The sequence below is a fragment of the Mobula birostris genome, chromosome 7 (assembly GCF_030028105.1).
Source record: "Mobula birostris isolate sMobBir1 chromosome 7, sMobBir1.hap1, whole genome shotgun sequence".
Taxonomy (NCBI): Eukaryota; Metazoa; Chordata; class Chondrichthyes; order Myliobatiformes; family Myliobatidae; genus Mobula; species Mobula birostris.
The window spans coordinates 107,124,304-107,144,432 of NC_092376.1; the positions used below are offsets into that span (position 1 = coordinate 107,124,304).

Sequence of the window (20,129 nt, forward strand, 5' to 3'; positions counted from 1 at the left end):
GTTAGACACTGGAATGATGAAGGGACAGATCACACCATAGGTTTAGAATGCACAGCGACTGACCAAATCCCACTGTACGACCCTGCCTTCTTGATACAGGTACAGACATTTCAATGCTAAATCTTCATAGTATTCACAGTGATAAACTAGGGAAGTCGACAGGGAACCAAGGTACAATGCCCAACTTCCCGTACAGATATACAGGATTAAACATACAACAGAAGTACCAGTAAAGTTGTTACACTAGTTTGCCCCAGATGGTAACAAACTAGCACTTCTAAACTAACACCGGATGCTTCCTGTTGAATTTGTACTATAATCAAACCAACAGCCGATGCAACTGCAGCAGATGAACAAGACATACGTATTCAGAAATGGCTTGGTTATCATCAGGATAAAATGATCAGAGTGAAATTGAAACATATTTTGTACAAATATTATAAGCACCTACAATAATGTCCTAACTACTCTGGTCATCCTGGTCATTGACTACATAACACTGAATAAACACACAGAACCTAATTCAGCCCAGCAAAAGTCATTACAACAAATGTTGCAGGGATTGACTCATAAGAAATATTAACCTTGCATAGATCTGGCCAATGGACAATCGGTCATACTTAATTCTTGAAAGTGACAGATATTACACAGCCTTTACAGCACCCGATGGCCCACAATATCAGTGGAACAGACGTCCACCAGGTTTTTGTAATAGTCCACAGACAGTTTTTGTAGGAATCATTGAGGCTCTACAGGGAATATCAGATATTTGTGCGTACATTGACGACATATACTTCACAGCCAACACACTGGATGAACATGTAACACAGACTGAGACTATCATTAAAAGTTGACAGACAGAGGCTATGTAATTGATGTTAAAAAGCTCAATTCTGTTAAATAGAAGTGAATTTCCTAGGCATGACAATTACCAATCAGGGATATGGTTTAAACTGTAAATCTAGACAAAATGCTGCTATTGTAGGATATCCAAAGAGACTAAAAGGCTTACAATCAACCCCAGGCCTATTGAATTATGCTACAGCAGGGGGCTTCCAAACTGGAGTTCACAGACCCCTCAGTTAATGGGAAGACTCCATGGTATCAAAAAAGCTTGGGAACCCCTGTACTAGAGCTTTCATACCTAGCTAAGGTCAATTGTCAAAATCATTATATGACAGATGCACACTGAAAAATGAAAAACCTTTTGTTTTTATACTCCAGAAAATTATGAGGCACTACTGAAACTGATGAATGCAGTTCAGCAAGCAATAGACCTCCAGGTAAGTGACCTAACAAAATCTCTGCTTCTGCAAGTTTGTATTTCTCAAAAACAGGTGTAGCCATCTGCTATAATGAGTGAGAAGAAACACAAGCCCCCATACACTCTGCCTCATATAATCTCACCCCAACCGTACAGGAATTTACTGCCTTAGAACGATGTCTTACTATGGCATTCTACACATTTCATGCAGTAAGACCACTGCAAAGGGACAAACAAATTATTATAAAAACAGAGTCTTCAGCTCTGAAAAACAGTCACAAATTACCAACAAATGAACGGAGAGCTACCGTAACCAGATATGAAAATGGCAAACACTCTTACAAGATGCCACCTTAAAGAGGGAATACATCCCTGAGAGCTATGACTTACAGTCCTTACCTGTCATAGAAGATGCAGAACCATCTTCTCCACAACCTAATGTAGCAGGGCATCCTTTAAAGCTCTATTCTCAAATACGGTACTGTGATGGATCAGAATTGAAAATCCAGAAAGATAGGTCCCCTCAATTAGAGGCAGGAGCAAGGATTATAAAAGGATTTTTTTTTCAGAAACTGAATTTGAACCACGCGAATTGCAAGCTCATCCTTTGGCGAATCATACAGCACAATTTGCAGGGGCTAAAACCCTAGAATTGTGTTTAAAGCAAGTAAATACAACAGAACTTGTCTTGATATGAACTGACTAATTATGTTAGGAATGTGTAGAAAGAAATCATCCAATCTGCTCATCTACTGGATGCAGAACACACGGAGGTAAATTGCTTCCACATTTGTCCATGTGCAAGAATATTGATGAATTATTATTGACTCGTCTAATAGCACAGGTGTTTCACATTCTGGGACTTACTGCAGGCCCCTTACTCAGCTATGGTAATAAATGAGCCAATGAACAAGTAAACCAAGCTGTCAGGATGAATCTTACTATGGTAAGGGAGGCTAGGGTTTTGGTAATACCTCAGCAACAAATAAAAAAATAACCAGAATGACGTTTCAAGATTTCTCCTAGATTCTACTAAACCCAATTCCAAAGGATTCCAACACAGTTTATCGTAAATATGAAGCTGATGGTGAAGTAAGGTTTCGGTATGCCACCCTAAAAAAGATACAGAAGCAAGTACCTCCTGCTCACAAGCAGGAAGCACTGTTTCATGAAGCCCAGCAAGGATTCAGACGCCGTTCATTTACTTATCACATGTACATCCAAACATTTGGAGACACTCATGGTGGGAGAAAAACCACGCATACAAAATTACCCATTGTGGCGGCCCGACTACACCATGTTATACTGGTGGTGTTACGTACTGAGTGATTGTAAACAATCTATTGCAAATAGTAAAGAATGTCTGGTCTACAATAAAGGAGCAATCAGTCACAAGACCACCTCCTATAAGACAAACAAAACCAACTGCACCAATGCAGGTTTGGCAAATTAATTGCAGAGGCCCATTCCAGCATCCCAGCTTATCAGAAGCCTAATAAGTATATTCTTGTAATCCTTGACCTTTGTATGGGATATACGTGGTTTGTTTCTACAACTTCTGGTAGTGATACTGCAATTGTCACAGTACTCCAAAACTCCATATTGCGATATGCTGGCACCCCAGCCTGCATATACACCGACTGAGGGTTTTCCTTCAGTGGTAAAGACTTTCAGTCCACAGGTGAACAAACAGGCATACAAGGGGTGTACAGTACTCCATTCCAACCACAAGTGAGCGGCACAGTGGAGTGAAAGAACCAAGAGATTACAGAGGCCTGGCAAAACTGGTCTTGAGGCCAAAGACAGCTATACTTGTCCCTGAAGTCTGCAAACTGTATGCTAATTGCAAAAATAGGAGTACAGCAGAATGTTCCCCTTATTCCTTAATGTACAATGTCCACCTAAATAAACCCCTGATCACCAACTCAGACCAACCATTACCTACACCAAATACAATTCTTCTCAAGGACTTGAGAGAGTTTATGGGAATTCAAGAGAAAGCAAAAAACCTGATAAGAAAGTTTAGATACCAGAAGAAGGCGACTGGATCCAAGAAAGCAAATTTCATAAGAACAATTCCGACCCTAATTTCTGAGATGGAAACCTCCTTGTCTTATTCCTCTGGTTATCAATGATAGCTCTGTGGTACTCAAGACCAGGAGGGAAAACAAGACTATAAGTAAACCAGTCACTATAGGTAACATCAAGCCTGCCCCAGCAGGATTTAGTATTCCTCCAGAATGATTGGAACCCTTATATTGGGCCAGTACAATGGTTCACCACAAGATCCTTACAGCCCAAAGGGGAGGGAGTGAGATGTATACAACACTGAGTCAGGTCACCTGCAGAAATTCTCTGATGACTCAGCAATAGTTGGGTGTATAAAAGGAGGATGGGAGGATAAATACAGGGATCTGGTGGTGGACTTTGTCAAATTGTGCAGGCTGAATCATCTTTATCAGTAAGACAGAGGAGATGATGATGGACTTTCAGAAGACTAAGCCTGCACAACTCCCAGTTACTATTGTTAGTGAGGACTTACAGGAACCTGGAGGTGCACCTGGATGACAGACTTGAGTGGAACATCAACACAGAGGCAATGTACAAGAAGGACCAGAGTTGCATCTACTCTCTGAAAAGACTCAGGTCCTTTGAAATATGCAGGCCTCTCCTCCATGTGTTCTACCAGTCCGTTGTCGCCAGTACAATCTTCTATGCAGTGGTGTGCTGGGGTAATGACGTCAACACGGGTGATGCCAACAGGCTCAACGTTGATTAGAAAGGCTGGCTCTGTTATAGGAGTCAAACTGGACACATTGGAATCTGTGGTAGAACAAAGGACCTGACAGAAAACACTAGCAATTCTGGATAATGTTTCTCGCTTTCTGCATGCCACCTTGGCTGAACAGGGGAGCACGTTTAGTAACAGACTAAGACATCTACGCTACCCCAGAGCATCATATAAGGTAATTCTTAACCTCGGCCATTTGGCTCCATAATGAGTCAACCTGTAGCTGGGAGCGTGATGACCCCCTCCTGTTAGACTGTTTCAGGCATCTTATTTTTCATTCTTTCTTACTTCTCTTCTAATACTTGTATATTTGTATATTTGTGCACTTGTAATGCTACTGTGACACTATAATTTCTTTTGGGATCAATAAAATATCTATCTATCTATTGAAAGGATGAAACACGTTTAGATCTAAAACAAAATGCAAAAATTCCTGTTCACCTGAGGAAGATCTGATAGCCACCTTGCCCAAATAATGCACTCAGAAGGCATTGTTGTTTTCAGAGTAAGACAGATTCAAGTTCCAAGGAGAAATGTGGCTTTTGCTATACTTTACTTTTAGTATTTGTGCTTATAATATTCCTCAGTGCTGCCTTACTTACTATTTGCTTTTTAGCAGACAAAGTCACATTTACTATGGAAATTGTCTCATCTGGCTTAAGCACCCCTAAATTTAATTACTATGAGAATATTAGATTAAGAAGATATGCAGGCAATGATAATTCTAATTTAAATACAGTATCATCAAATGGCTCTTAGCCCTCAGTCATTTTTGAAGTAATACACTAAAACACCTAATGCTTGCCTCTGGTGAAGTGATTGTTCCTGTCCACAAAAACATTCACTCTGACCACATTGCATATGAAATGGGCATAGATACATGGGAATGCAAAGAAACACTTGCAGAAATGATTAATGACACCCTAACAAAACCGAAAGATTCCAGCCCAGATATTGAAGGTGAACTAACAGAGGATCTCTTGAAATGGGTCCCTCTGCACTTGAGTATAAAAGTATAAACACTGTTATGTTAATGAATGGTTCCACTCCTGGAAACTTGATATTGAAACAGTTAGACTAAAACATTGTGAGAAGCCATTCATTTTTTAATGAAGACTTTTCTATATTAGATGGATATCTCATTGCACTCTCCCTTTATGGCCAACAAGCGTATTAATATACTTACTACAAAGATTTTACACATTTCCATTTCTCCAACTATGGCTACTATTCTACTCCATTGTCAAATGTCAAGGTAACAAGGCAATTTTCTGCATTACTGATTTACATTCTAAATGTTTCAGAAATACATCTGGGAAGACGGAAAGATGCACTGCAGCCAAAGATAAGATAAAACAAAAATGTTTTCCTCACTGGTGAATTAAAATGGATAAGCATTTTATAAATTTCAGTCCCAAAGACTATTGCATCTACCAAGATCTCCAATCTGCCCTTAATCAGTCATGAATAGTTTGTACTGTGATGGCATTATACTATTGTGGTTCACACATTTGATTTTTATATTCAAGCCATCTGCCTTGTGTTTTATGTTATAGAATTGTAAAGGACTTACCAGGAGGTTAAAGATAGCTATCCCTGGGGAATGCAACACTCCTGTAACTTTTTTTTTACCTATTCTGATGCAAGTTCTTTGGAAACGGTGATATAATCCTAGTGCCTCCAAGGTCTATAAAGTGCTATATTGTCACAAGGTAGAACTGTTTGAATGAGTTTACTATTCCGTTACTATTTGGGTATAGGCATACATTGCATATGTAGTGCTCTTACAATGCACCAAGTAGGACCACAAGGCCTACCAATGGTGCTTGCTGTTTGTGTTATACATAATGTTACAAGAACAGTTTGTATATTTGATTGATAAAATCACATGGTCTGACAGAACAGACTAGGTAGCACTTACTCAGTTAAAGTTTTCTGGGAAAACACAGAAGCTGGAAAGTTCTGTTAATTCTTCTCAGTCAGGTCCAACCTTTAACAAAGTAAAGGGAAAAAACCTAGACAATTAATCCCAGAGTCCAGAATCACTAGAATGGGAAGAAATTTATGCAGATGGTATTATTGGTATCAGAATACCAAATAGAAATCAGCTAAAAGTACAGCTTTGCAAACAAACACTGTCTATAGAGCAGACTTGCTGACCCACTGTACTTTGCTTACTGCTCAAGTGTTGCACTGTAAAACAATGGGGGTATTTAATTGGGCTTGTTTTAAAGTAGACAACAATGGCTAAGTTACACACATAAAAGTTGCTAGTGAACGCAGCAGGCCAGGCAGCGTCTCTAGGAAGAGGTACAGTCAACGTTTTGGGCCGAGACCATTTGTCAGTACAGTCCTGACGAAGGGTCTCGGCCCGTAACGTCGACTGTACCTCTTCCTAGAGACGCTGCCTGGCCTGCTGCGTTCACTAGCAACTTTTATGTGTGTTGCTTGAAATTCCAGCATCTGCAGATTTCCTCGTGTTTGCATTTTTAAACAATGGCTAAGTTATTTAGTTCAAGGAAACTTGCAGAGCAGATTGATTTTATCACTTAGCACATCAAATAGCTCATCTATTAATAGTTGTAAGATTTGTATTCTCTAAGAGTCAGCTTCACAGGATTAATTGTGAGTACCTGGGATCTCTGTCTCCAGAAACTTTTAGACCACTTGTGTTAAGAAGTATCTGAAAAAAAAATCACACGTGTGTAAAGTCAAACAAGTGGCAAAGAAACAGTATGAATATAGAGAGCAGTCTGGGCTTTTGAGTAATGGTCCAGGAACATCAAGAGAATGATAAAAACACAGGAGAAATTAGAATTCATTCCTCTGTCTTCAATTTCTGTGACAGATGACTGGTTCATCGGCAGCTGGAGGGTAGGTCATTTCAGAAATTGTAGTTGTATTTCAAAAATCCTTTGTGTTTTAGAAATTGTTTATAATTTAAGAACTTTTATAAGATAGAAGTCTTTTGTGAGTTTTAAATGTACTTTAAGAATGTTGTTTAGATTTAAACATATATGACTGAAAGTCAATAAACTGTGTTTAAATTACTTTGTTAGCTGGAAGTACAGTGCCTATAAAAAGTATTCACCCCTCCCCTCCTGCCAGAAGTTTTCATGTGTTATCGTTTCACAACATTGAATCATAGTGGATTTAATTTGGGTTTTTTTTGACACTGATCAACAGAAAAAGACTCTTTTGTGTCAAAATGAAAAAAGATCTCTACAAAGTGATTACAAATATAAATACAAATATAAAACACAAAATTATTGATTGTATAAGTATTTACCTCCCCCCTCCCCTTTAATATGACACACCAAATCATCACTGGTGCAGCCAATTGGATTTAGATGTCACATAATTAGTTAAATGGAGATCACCCATGTGTAGTGAAGATGTTTCAATTGATTGTAGTAAAAATAAACCTGTATCTGGAAGGTCCAACTGCTGGTAAAAGCTGCACCATGAAGTCAAAAGAACACTCCAAGCAACTGTATGAAAAAGTTGTTGAAAAGCACAAGTCAAGAGGTGGATACAAGAAAATTTCCAAGTCACAGAATATCCCTTGGAATACAGTTAAGTCAATCATCAAGAAATGTAAAGAATTTGGCACAGCTGTCAATCTGCCGAGAGCAGGCCATCTTCAAAAACTGAGTGGCCATGCAAGAAGGGAACAAGTGAGGAAGGCCACCAAGAGACTTATGACATCTCTGGAAGAGTTACAAGCTTCAGTGGCTGAGATGGGAGAGACTGTGCAAAAACAACTGTTGCCCGGGTGCTTCACTAGTTGCAGATTTATGGAAGAGTGGCAAAGAGAAAGCCCCTGTTGAAAAAAAAACTCACATGAAATCTTGGCTAGAGTTTGCTAGACTCCGAAGACAGATGGAAGAAGGTTCTACGGTCTGAAGTTTTTGTCCATCAGTTTAAACACTATGTCTGGTGTAAGCCAAACAGTGCACATCATCAAAAACACACCATCCCTACTGTAAAGCATGGTGGTGGCTGCATCATGCTATGGGGATGCTTCACTGCAGCAGGCTCTGGAAGGCCTGCGAAGGTAGAAGGTAAAATGGATGTGGCAAAATACAGTGAAATCCTGGAGAAAAACCTGATGCAATCGGCAAGAGAACTGCGACTTGGGAGAAGATATGTTTTGCAGCAAGACAATGACCTCAAGCATAAAGCCAAAGTTACAAGGGAATGGCTTAAAATCAACAAAGTTAATGTCCAGGAGTGGTCAAGTCAGAGTTCAGACCTCAATCCAATTGAGAATTTGTGGCTGGACTTGAAAAAGGCTGTTTACTTATGATCCCCATGCAATCTGACAGAGCTTGAGCGTTTCGTAAAGAAGGACGGGGAAAATTTTCAGTGTCCAGATTTGCAAAGCTGGTAGAGACCCATCCACACAGACTCAAGGCTATAATTGCTGCCAAAGGTGCATCTACTAAATACTGACTGGAAGGGGGTGAATATTTAAGCAATCAATTATTTTGTTTTATATTTGTAATTAATTTATATCACTTTATAAAGTTCTGCTTTCACTTTGACACAAGATTTTTCGATCAGTGTCAAAAAAGCCAATTTAAATCCATTGTGATTCAATGCTGTAAAACAATAAAACATGAAAACTTCCAAGAGGGTGAATATTTTTTTATTAGGCACTGAATCTCCTCCTTGGTAGGGAGAGGGAACACACCACTCAAATAGTGGGTATTGGCTGTTAAACTCATCATAGAGGATAAACTGAGAAGTGAACTGGTCTTAGAAGATGGAGTAGTTATAATATAATCTCCCCTTAGTGAGAGCACCCATAGCTATCTATATCGAGCAGGACTTAAGATCTTTGTTTGAGTTTAGAATTCCGTAGTCAGCAAACCCAATACCATCACAAATGTTCAGTTTAAGATCTAATACAACTTCTTCCTTGACATATACAGTGTTTGTAGATTAAAATAAAGCTATCTTGAATGCCCTCCAAGAACCTCACTCCACATTACTAGAGCTGCTTTGATTTGTCAAGTATTTTGTGATCACTATAGTAGAGGTACTACTTAGTTCCTGATCTTCACATTTCTTCACCACACAACATCAGCACCCAGAAACCGCAGATACGGAGGGCTGACTGTATGTGCCAAATGGATCCTGGTACTTGGGATTTTCTCAGGTTGCCAGTGTCCAAGATCACAGAGCACCAGCATAACCATTTGCTTCAGGAACCTCTGCAGACCTTCTGCTAACCAATCTGCTGTCATTTGTAACAATGCAATACAGTCGACCCTCTGTATCTGCGGATTCAACCAACCGCGGGTCGAAAATACTGTAGAGGTTTCCCCCGCTATCCAAAAGTAGAGCGGAAATGGCGTAAAGCAAAGAAGCAATTACCATTAATTTATATGGGAAAAATTTCTGAGCATTCCCAAACCCAAAATTTAACCTACCAAATAGACAATAGACAATAGGTGCAGGAGTAGGCCATTCAGCCCTTCGAGCCAGCACCGCCATTCACTGTGATCGTGGCTGATCATCCACAATCAGTATCCAGTTCCTGCCTTATCCCCATAACCTTTGATTCTGCTATCTTTAGCGGAATATCATACCAAGTAACACATAAAACCTAAAATAACACTAATATATAGTAAAAGCAGGAACGATATGAAAAATACACATAAAGTAGAAATAATGTATGTACAGTACAGTGTAGTTTCACTTACCAGAATCGGGAAGACAGCGAACACACTGGAAGACTCACGCATTTTTCTATCATACAGTTCTTTGTAAGCACTCAAAATATCCTGCAAACCTGCCCTAAACCTATGTGCCCTTTCAAAATTAAAGTCATACTTTTCTGCAATCCTTGCAGCACTGTCAATTGTAGCGAAAATCTGACGCAGTTCAAAACTATGGCGTGCGTGCCACCTCTATATCGGCTCGCTGCAAAACAAACCCTGAACGCTGTTTTCCTTGTTTGCTACTCTCGCTGCTCGGGGTGCGCGCTGCCTCGATAACGGCTCCCTGCAAAACAAACGCCGAATGCTATTTTTGCTGAGGCAGCATCAGCGTTCCCAGAAGAGCTATGATGGTTGCGTCTGTACTGAACATGTACAGACCTTTTTTCTTGTCATTGTTCCCTAAACAATACAGTATAACAACTATTTACATTGTATCAGGTATTATAATTAATCTAGTGATGATTTTAAGTATACGGGAGGATGTGCATAGGTTATATGCAAATACTATGCCATTTTATATAAGGGACTTGAGCATCCGCAAATTTTGGTATCCACGGGGGATCCCGGAACCAATCACCTGCGGATACAGAGGGCCAACTGTATAATCATACCCATTCTATTGCCACCTGGAGTGGTGGCATAATATTACTATTATATTATATTAATATTGACTGTTTGCATTAACCCTTGTCTCAGGCAACAAAGCTGGATCCAAATCACAATTATCAATCTAATTGCAGGCATTAAAAATGCACCTATCAAAGCCAACTGTGTGGCCACCAGTGTTAGTTTTAATGGTGATTTATTTGTTACATAGTCATAGTCATACTTTATTGATCCTGGGGGAATTTGGTTTTCGTTACAGTTGCACCATAAATAATTAAATAGTAATAAACCATAAATAATTAAATAGCAATATGTAAATTATGCCAGGAAATAAGTCCAGGACCAGCCTATTGGCTCAGGGTGTCTGATCCTCCAAGGGAGGAGTTGTAAAGTTTGATGGCCACAGGCAGGAATGACTTCCTATGATGCTCTGTGTTGCACCTCGGTGGAATGAGTCTCTGGCTGAATGTACTCCTGTGCCCAACCAGTACATTATGTAGTGGATGGGAGACATTGTCCAAGAAGCATGCAACTTGGACAGCATCCTCTTTTAAGACACCACCATCAGAGAGTCCAGATCCATCCCCACAACATCACTGGTCTTACGAATGAGTTTGTTGATTCTGTTGGTGTCTGCTACCCTCAGCCTGCTGCCCCAGCACACAACAGCAAACATGATTGCACTGGCCACCACAGACTCGTAGAACATCTTCAGCATCGTCCAACAGATGTTAAAGGACCTCAGTCTCCTCAGGAAATAGAGACAGCTCTGACCCTCCTTGTAGACAGCCTCAGTATTCCTTGACCAGTCCAGTTTATTGTCAATTCGTATCCCCAGATATTTGTAATCCTCCACCATGTCCACACTGACCCTCTGGATGGAAACAGGGGCCACCAGTGCATTAGCTCTCCTCAGGTCTACCACTAGTTCCTTAGTCTTTTTCACATTAGGCTGCAGACAATTCTGCTCACACCATGTGACAAAGTTTCCTACTGTAGCCCTGTACTCAGCCTCATCTCCCTTGCTGATGCATCCAACTATGGCAGAGTCATCAGAAAACTTTTGAAGAATACAAGACTCTGTGCAGTAGTTGAAGTCCGAGGTGTAAATGGTGAAGAGAAAGGGAGACAAGACAGTCCCCTGTGGAGCCCCAGTGCTGCTGATCACTCTGTTGGACACACAGTGTTGCAAGCACACGTACTATGGTCTGCCAGTCAGGTAATCAAGAATCCATGTCACCAGGAAAGCATCCACCTGCATCGCTGTCAGCTCCTCCCCAGCAGAGCAGGGCGGATTACGCAGTGGACCTCAATCAGTTGGCCTACTTTCTGAAACTATTCTAATTACAGAAACCTCAATAGGCAGTCACATATCATGGAATCACAGCTGTGATGTTCATTGACTAATATTAATGGATGTATTTACACGGTGACATTTAACTGAGTGTGGCCTCAAAGAGCCCTGGTCTCTTTGGAATCAAGAATCAAAACTATTCCAGTGGCTGGGGTTGTATATCACAGAAAGGAAGATATTTGTTGTTGATAGGGGACAGTTATTCCAGCCTCAGAACATTACTGCAGGAGTTCCTCAAGGCACAACCACCTACAGCTGCAAAGTGACCTTGCTTCCTTTGGAATATAAGCAGTAGGAATATTCACTCAATGTTCAATTTCATCAGAGCTTCTCAGCAAATGAATCAGCCCACACCCACACTTCAAGAAAAGCCAGAATGTGGATTATTTATTATTATTTGACCCTGATTGTTGTTGCCAAGGACAATGCGCCTGCACTGCTGCTCCATTCAGTGCGTGACAGGATACTGGCAATTCAATTACTAAAAACAGTGACTACATTTCAAATAATGTCTCAGTTATTTAGAATGACATCCAAGTTACAAATGCATTAAAAACAAACAACTGTAAGATTAAAGAAGCAGTGGCTACCCATGAAACAAGACTGAGACAGCATCAGGCAAGGGCTCATAAGAGGTAAATAGTATCTGTGCTGTAAGCATGACAGGTATTATTATCTCCAACAGGAAAGAGTCCAACCATCTACACAATCACATTATTATTGGCATAAGCACACTACGTTTCAATAATCTATCAGAAACTCACCTGGATGAACCACATAATACTGTTTTCAGAAGAGCAGATCAGAGAATGATTATCTTGCAGCAAATGAATCAAAGTCTTTCTACCACCGAAAGGCACAAGTCAGAACTGTGAGGCATTACTTTTTACTTGCCTGGATGAGTTGAATTCAACTCCAGCAAAAGCCAAGTAGCCCTGTTCACCCTCCTAAAGAGATGTTCACCAAGGGAACTCCAACAGCATTTCTGATGGTCATCGAGATGGGCAAAGGTAGTCACTGGAGTACATCACCACTTACAGATTTCATCTCCAGCCTGACTTGGATAAGTGTCACCAGAACTTGAATCATTGCTATGTGAAAGTTCTGGAACTCCCTCCCAACACCATGGTAGAAGCACTGCAGCAGTTCAAAACAACAGTTTGATATCTTCCTCACAAGGTCCATCAGAATAGTCAGTAAGTGCTGGTTTTGGCAAAGACGCCCATACTTCAAAGCTGAATGATTGAAAAAGAGCCATGGGCTTTTGAATATCCATCATATACCCACATGAAATACTCCAACAGATGAGACAGAATGAACGTGTTTCCCAGCTTTACCTTCAAAACTTCTGTATTTGTTTTTTGTAACCATTAACTCAACAGCAACCTCATGAGTGTAAAATAACAGTGTGATGGACTTCCTCTGTCACACCATCCCTGATGATTGAATACAGCATAATATGCAAACATGCCAAGAAATGAATTAGAGTTATGACCTTCTGAGACAAAAAGTCTAGCTTTAACTTTTTATATGGCGACTCTTTAATTTTTAAGCAGTTCTGGATTCTCCCACAGGAGGAAACATTCTGTCAAAACCCCTCAGAATTTTATATCTTATTTTAATTGCTTAAAGGTGCATTATTGGATCTGCAGTGCTGTCCAATATCGGATTACAAGTCTCATTATGGAGCTTGAAAAATTTGAATTTATCCTAAAAGGAATCTAGAAGTGAAATTTTTAAAAAATGTGGTCTTTAAATTGATGGGCTAATTTCAAAACCCAGAAGATTCATGAAGTGCATTAAGAAAATGAGGCCTGGCATCTTTGCCTGGTTGAAGTTGGATGCAACTTCAGAATCATGTCAATGAGACCGGCTTGTAACAACCTTCTAAAGTGCAAACGATCTCTCAGTTCTCTGCCCTGTTGTGATAATTGCAATCCTTCATTGTTCTTGACGTTATCCAATCCTGGACATGTGGTTCCTAAATTTTCTACCTACACCTCTCTCTCTGTCTATCTCTCGTTCTACACCTTATATGTGTAATGCCCTGGTTCACATTTTTACTGTTACGCTGCAGGTATTTCATTTGGCAGTTCTGTAAGAGCAGTCTGTTCTGCTTTCAGCCTGTTTGGGTTATTGTTGAAGAACTGGAATGGACATAGTGATGCTCAGTTCTTCTATCTCCTTCCATGACTTATAATGCAAAATATGTTTATTGATAGCTATCACACACTTGTCAAGCCTTTCAAACATTTTTCTCTGGAAATCATAATACAAAGCATATGTATATTACTGTTGTCCCTTTTTCACAGGAATCTAACAAATTGGAGCAGAAGTAGGCCATTAGGCCATTCAAGCCTCTGCTCACTTTTGTTAAGATCAAGGCTAATTTTCTATGATTTCCCAAACAACTCCCATGTTCATTGAAATCCTTAAAATCCAGGATTCTATTAACTTTAGTTTGCAAAGAAGCAAGGCTCCACAGCCTCTTGAGGCAGAAAATCCCAAACTTCATCACCCTCAGTTTAAGATGTATCCCTTCATCTCAGTCCAAATAAAATTAGAACCCCATATGCTAAGTCTGTGGCTCTGATTCATGATTTTTCATCAAGGAACTTTGTTAGGTTCAATTAGATATCTCATTCTGCTAAACTCCAGAGAGCACTGGCTGCTTCTACCGAATCTCTCCTCATAGAACAATTCTGCCAATCCTGGAATCAGTCTGATGAACCTGCTATATCTTTTTCCATGTGCAGAGTGCAGGACCCCTGAACAAATGCCCAAGAGTAGTCTCATGAAGGCCTTTATATCTAGTTAATATTATGTCAGTAATTATAATACATGTGTTATGAATCTTTATAACATTATATATAATATTATAATAGTTTATATTACTAATAGTAAATTATTTGAAAACATAATTGCAAATTAAGTGTCTTCAATATGAAATGATGAATCCATTTCTCTTTCCACAGAGGGTATCCAAGCTGCTGAGTTTTTTTCCAGAACTCCAGATTCAGGTATATTTCTTTATTACATATACATTGGAACATACAGTGAAATGTGTCATTTGCGTTAACAACCAATGAAAACTAACGATGTGCTAGAGGCAGCTACAATAAAACTTTGTTACTCTTATATTCCAATCCTCCTTAAGATAAAATATGGCATGTTATTTGTGTTTCCGACTCCTTGCTGCATTTCCATTTTAGTCTCTAAGTCCCTTGAAACATCAACATTATCTCAACTCTCATCATTTAAAAAATACTCAATTTTTATGCAAAGATGTGAATAACGCCATACTCCTTCACTTTTCCTGCATACACAGTGATTTTGCCTACACTGTCAGTTGTCCATACTCCCTTAATCCCGCTGCAGAATTTCCATGAACGATGAGCAGACAACCAGACAGTGAAAAACAAAATAGTTAAAGATAATTAGTAATATTGGACCAAACCCTCGACTTGTTCTGTAATACAAATTATTATATGCATTGAATATATAACTCGGGAGGGTGCAGTATTGCCCCTTCTCCAAGGGGACAAGGCAGAGCAAGTAACTGAAGTGGCAGTCAGGGAGCACCTTGCCTCTAGTGACCATCAGTGGGAGCACCTTGCCTCTAGCGATCAGCGTGATGCTATCACAGCTCAGGGTGTAGGAGTTCAGAGTTCAACTTTGAGAAGTTTATACATCCCTCCTGTGAGGGCTTGGGTTCCCTCCGAGTGCTCCGGTTTCCTCCCACAATCAGAAAATGTACCGGTTAACAGGTTAATTGTTCATTGCATATTGTCCTGTGATTAGGTAGGATTAAATAGGTGGGTTGTTGGGCAATGCGGCTCGTTGGGCTGGAGGGCCTGCTCCCCACTGTAGTTCTAAATAAATAAATCAGCTATTAGTCTTAAGATAGTGATTGATAGGGCAATTCCACAGGTCAGAGTCCTAACTGGGGCAGGGCAAATTTTGTGGGAATTAGGCAGGATCTAGCATGGGCCAATTGGGTGAGCTTGTTCGAAATGAAAGGAACAAGTAGCAAGTGGGAGGCTTTTAAGAGTGTGATATCAAAAGTCCAGGAACTGCATGTTAGGGTCAAGGGTAAACATGGCCAGATTATGGAGCTGTGGCAGATGAGAGTTGAGGCCCTTCTCGAGGAAAAGAAGTAAGCATATATTGAATATAGGATATCAGGAATGATTGAATTCCTTGAAAGCTAAAAGACAATTAGGAATACTCTTATGGGGAAATCATGAAGGCATAAAGAGCGTATGAGAGGGATCTGATAGGTAAGGTCAAGAAGTTCTGCAGCAATATTAAGGGTGAAAGAGGTGGCCTCTTTATTTCTCAAGAGGGGTGGGATTTTTAACAAATATTTTTCTTTATGAATGTTTTCTACATGGATTTTATTAAGGTGTTTGACAAAGTCCCTCATGAGAGTCTAATACAGAAGATTAAGACGCATGGGGTCCACAGCAAATTGGCTGTTTGGTTTTAGAACTGGCTTCCATATAGAAGACAGAGGATAGCGGTCGATATTGGAGCTGGAGGTCTGTAATTAGTGGTGTTCCACAGGCACCTTTGCTGTTTGTGATGTATACACGTAACCTGGATGAAAATATAAACAGGTGTGTTCGTAAGTTTGCAGATGGTGTAGAAGGCTGGTAGCATGATATAGATCAGTTGCAGGGATGGGCCGGGAAATGGCCGATGGAGTTTAACCGAGACAAATGCGAGATGTTGCACCTTGGTAGGACAAATGCAAGGAAACAGTACACTGATAAGGGCAAGATCCTTAACAGTGTTGCTGAACAGAGAGATCTTGGGATCCTAGTTCATAACTCATAACTCATAATTCATAAGGTGATTAACAAGGCTTATGGAATGTTTGTTTTTATTAGTTGAGGCACTGAGTTCATAAATTAAGAGGTTATCTTGCAACCTTATAAAACATTGGTTAGGCCACATCTGGAGTATTGCACACAGTTCTGGTTGCCCTGCTATAGGAAGGAATTTGAGGCTTTGGTGAGGGGGCAGAAGAGGTTTACTGGGATGCCGCCTGGCTGAGAGGGCATGTGCTATCACAAGAGGCTGGATAAGCTTGGGTTGTTTTCTCTGGAGCGGTGGAGGCCGAGAGGAGATCTGAGAGGTTTACAAGATTATGAAAGGCATGGATAGAGTGGACAGAGAGTATCTGGTTCCCAGAGTTGAAATGTCTAATATCAGAGAGAACATCCATTGAAGGTGAGAGTGGGTAGGTTCAAGGGGGCTGCAAGGGGGTAAGTTTTTTAGTCTAGAGAATTGTGGGTGTCTGGAATGCCCTGCCTGGTATGATGGTAGAGGCAAATACATTGGAGGCTTTTAAGAGACGTTTGGATAGGCACAAAAGGAAGATAGAGGGTTATGAACATATTGTAGGTAGAATGGATTAGTGTTTGGGTGTTTTTGATTTGCTTTTTAGCTGCTTTGGCTCAACATTGTGGGCTGAATGGCATGTTCCTTTGCTGTACTGTCTATGCTCTATGTTCTCTGGTATTACTACACAGAAACTCATGATTGCTCCAGAAATAAAGAATGCAAATGGAGATGGTTTGGAGGACATTCACATTAACCAGAAGGACTAATTTGCAGATCTAGTAGTGCATTAAGGTGAGTTGATCCCTAGAGCCTCACCAAGAGCATCCTCAGACTTTGTGGGAGACTAGAGATAAAATTGCAGAGACCTTTGCAGAGATATTTGCTTCATTGTTGGTTATTGAGGAGTTCCCAAAGACCAGAAGTTGGCCAATGTTGTTCTATTGTTTAAGAAAGGTATCAAGGACAAGTATAAGATATGAGTATAAGGAATGAGCTGCTAGAGGAAGAGGCTGAGGCAGATACAATAGTATCATTCAAGAAGCAAATGAAGGGATGAGCTTAGAGGTATTTAAGTTAAGTGCAAGAAATCAGGACTAATTGGTTGGGCGTTGTGGTCAGCATGAACGTAAGAGACCAAAGGACTTGTATCTGTGCAATATTGCTCTATAACTCTATAGTTCTAATTGACTAGAATGCCTTCTGGTTATATTTGAAGAAAGATCTTCCCACCATAAATCTTACAGATTCTTTCCCTGTAGTACTGAAAGGATACCTGTCTATGGCCTCAAGTAACTTAATTGTACTTCTTTGAGCTATCTGAGCCTTCCCTTGAGACAGAAGATGGTGCAACATGTGGGTACAATAAAGCAGAGGTGTTAATGAAATATAAACATCAATACCTTTACCATCACAAAATATAGTTACTGTACTTTAAAACATATTGGAAGAAAGATCACATTTTTTTATATAACCTAGAAGCTACAATAAATACAGTGTTTAAAGAAACATGACTCTCTGGGTGAATCAAAGTACTATGTGTAATGTTTATGAATGATGCTTTGTGTTTAAGAAAGTAACTGTTTATACTCTTGCCATACTTGCCATCTTTAAATGTGCTAAACTATTTACAGCATGATGAAAAAAGGTAGTTCCAGTATAATTGAACCTCCTGCCCACAGCACAGTGATTGTGATCTTTCCTACTCTAACAGGTTTTGCTCAAACATCTTCTATAGTTGTCCTCATGTGTAGCTGCTCAATTATTCCCCCGGGCCTGTACCATGTTCACATTAAATCAAATGAGCCACCAAACAAGAGACTAAAACCAATACTCAATGTGGTCTTCTGAATTACATTTAATTATCTAGGTGGAATATTACATGTCCACCAATTGTCCTTGAGGATTTCATCCAGTTTTAGACTTCCAAGGGAAGCAAATCTCTTGACATGATACAAATAACATCACAATAATATAGTCTGCTGGATAGATCAGCTAGCCTTTCCCTCTTCAACATCTCATAGCACCCACTCTTGTTGTTCTCTGACTGAAATTCCCACCGCTGTAACTCCACCAAGCAACACAAAGCCTTGAGAGCACATAATGTTGCCAAGCTCCCTGGGTAAAAGAACAGAACCAAGCATAGTGGAGGAATTGGTAGATCAGACCATGCCTTGTGTGGAAAGATGTTGAATATACTTTTATCCCAGCAGACACTGTTTCAAAGACACAACATTTTAAGAAAGAAACGGAGATTGAAGATAGAACCTCAATGATGGATGAGAAGGGTGAATAAAAGGCACAAGTGGGACCATCAAATGTGCAAAAAGATGGGAGCAAGAAAGCAAACTGTTGGGAGGAACTCAGCAGATCAAGCAGCATCTGTGGAGGCAAATAAATGCTCAGTAGTTCAGGAAAGAAACTTGTGTCAGGAAGGGAGAAAATGGTTTCAAAATCAGGAAAGGATAATTTTTAAATGAAGATAGTTTTAAAATTTAACATAATATGAGCAGGCAATGCTTGTACAAGCAGTCCACATGTAATGATAGGATTCTGTTTCTGAGGACTGCTACAAACTGTTTGTAAGTTGTAAGTTAATGAAAAGTGTGTGGAAGGGGATCAGAGGAACAACTGTCATTGCAGAACCAGCAGGCACAGGTAGAACAGCCACCAGCCAGTCTCACTGACTTAGTGAGAGAGTTAGTGAGGCTCTGAGGGCTCCAAGCTCTACTGCGCTCAGACCCAGCCCCTGCTTGTTGCAGTTCAGCGGTGTGATAAGTGAAGGCATGTAGAAATGCTGCATTCTCACCTGCAAAAGATGCCCTCAGCCCTTCAACAGCTGGGAACTCAATCTTTGTCTATCACACCGGTTCATAAGTTAGATGTTCATAAACTGGGGAGGACCTGCAATTGGCCTTTAAACTCCTGAGTCAATGTTGATGCATGAATGCTTCCACTGTGTCTGCTCTGCCTAAAGATCTGTCAGATATCTCAACGGAGGGGCTGAATTAAGCCCCTGCCAAGAAGTATTGCACTAACATATCAGGCGTCCTTCCCACACCCCACTCAGCTGATGAGGCTTCTACCCCCAACCTATCCCGTTCCCAATGCATCTTAAGGTTAAAATCAGCCTTCAGTTTCATAAAAGTTAATCTTTAGTAGCTATGGGATGGATATGTCTGTACAATTCTGTATAATGGCCTCATAATTCAAAACCAAACCTTTCCCTCAAGAGCGGATGAAGCTGAATCTGATGGTGTTTTTATCGAAGACACACGAGCCTGCAGATGCTGGAATCTGGAGCAACAGACAATCTGCTGGATGAATTCAACCAGTCAAGCTTCATCTTAGATGCTGCTCGATCTACTGAGATCCTTCAGTGGATTATTTGCTGCATTGAATGTTATCGATCTTGAGTGTTGTAGTCAATATTCATCATAGGGATTCCAAGTTTCCACCTTTCGACCATCTCACCACTAAGGCTCTCAACAGTGTCTCAGGGCTCCATTTTACAACATGTTCTTCCAGACAATCAACAGA

The 20,129-nt window shown here is 40.2% G+C and overlaps 1 protein-coding gene and 1 long non-coding RNA gene across 3 annotated transcripts in view; one reads left to right on the plus strand and one right to left on the minus strand.

Annotated features, from left to right (window-relative positions):
• LOC140200358 (dihydropyrimidinase-related protein 3-like) overlaps window positions 1–20,129 on the minus strand; it is a 225,229-nt gene that overhangs the window by 202,701 nt on the left and 2,399 nt on the right. The gene's annotated exons all lie outside the window — the stretch shown is intronic.
• LOC140200359 (uncharacterized) overlaps window positions 1–20,129 on the plus strand; it is a 44,493-nt gene that overhangs the window by 13,032 nt on the left and 11,332 nt on the right. The window contains exons 2-3 of the long non-coding RNA XR_011886607.1: window positions 1,225–1,283; window positions 14,720–14,764. This is a non-coding gene — a long non-coding RNA (uncharacterized lncRNA). The remainder of the gene's footprint in view (window positions 1–1,224; window positions 1,284–14,719; window positions 14,765–20,129) is intronic.